This window comes from Nanorana parkeri, unplaced genomic scaffold (assembly GCF_000935625.1).
Source record: "Nanorana parkeri isolate BGI_ZX_2015 unplaced genomic scaffold, ASM93562v1 scaffold3170, whole genome shotgun sequence".
NCBI lineage: Eukaryota > Metazoa > Chordata > Amphibia > Anura > Dicroglossidae > Nanorana > Nanorana parkeri.
Window position 1 is genome coordinate 10242 of NW_017309438.1, and position 1540 is coordinate 11781.

Sequence of the window (1540 nt, forward strand, 5' to 3'; positions counted from 1 at the left end):
GATCCTATGTAGATAATGAATGTGAAATTGATCAGTTTTTGGGACAGAAAAAAACAATAAAAGTGCCAGGAAATCATACGTTTTATTAAGGATATTGGTGGATGTGTCAGAAATATGATTTTACAAAATGCAAGAAGCAAAAAGGTATGTTTGAATTTCAATTTTGACCAGAGTTGAGCTTTAAATATTTTCTCTGAGTTCTACGTATAATATTAAATGTATAGTATTCCCTGTTTCTAAAGTGGTATGATATTGACTGAAGGCCACTTAAGGTACACTTGAGTGTACCTTAACCCCTTCATGACTGAGGCCCTTTTTTCAATTTTTGCACCCATGTTATATTCCACGGCGTCTCAGTATACTGGGAGCTGTATGAGCTACTGTATGAGCTACTGAGCTTAGGGTGACGGGAGGACGCTAGTTTGTGTCCTCCAGTTACCCTAAGGAGAACTATGGGGAAAAGCCCTAACCCCATAGTTCTCCTTTAAGTGCTATTGCAGGGTCATAGCCAAGAACAAAATATCCTAAAATACTTAAAAATACCAACCATATTCAACCATTTTGCTCAGCTTGGTTAATATGATGGTACTTTTAATTTTTAGCAGAAATGTAACATTCTGAATTATCAGGCTGTATGTCATATGCTTTGACATTTTTAATTGTGCTTAAACTGACCCATTTATTAATCACAAACATTTCAACTAGGTATACTTGCATAAGAAGAATGTGGGTACTTAAACTGCCCACTGTCTGCTCTGCCAAAACATTTCCGTGTGCACAATAAATCCTCAACTGAAGTCCACTTGGTTACCAACCAACCTCCAGGTCACTACAGGTACAGGTACTGCGGTGGATGTCGGACTGAGGAACCACTGATGAATTTAAGGAACCAGAAAGATTATTTCTCAGCGGACTTCCGCCAAGGATTTATTTTAAACCAAGCAGTGTTCTGGTGTTCCAGGCAGCGAGGGTAAGTATTTACGGTACATTCTGATGAAAATATACATAGTGTTGCTTTGAGCAGACTTTACTATATTTTCTAAACATAATCTCCATTAATTTTTCTTTCCATTTCTGTAAAACGTGTAAAGTCTATATTGAAATAATAAGTATATTTACAGGATTGGTACATCTAAGAATAATTTTTTACATCAAAGTAGTTTTTAGTATTGCTATAACATCTATTTTACTACCTGCTATTATATTCCAAGGCTGAAAAGTTTTAGAGTTACTTGCAGTGGCCTTGAACACATTTGAGTAAGGCAGGCATTTCTAGAGAAAACAATTTTTCTATAAATTTGCCCATACTGAGCTGTCGCATATTTCACTGCAGAAAAGAACAAGGTTTGCAAGGTTTATAAATTCCAGGGGAAAAAGTGTAGTGATTTAGGAACATTTAACTTAAGAGATATAAAATGCAAGACTGGAAAATGGAAATAATCTGCATAATAGCACTAAAAATCTCTAGGTGTCCTTTAAAAAGACATGCGCCTAAAGATTTAGGGACAGTAGAAATGTACAGTGCATGCTAAATATATAT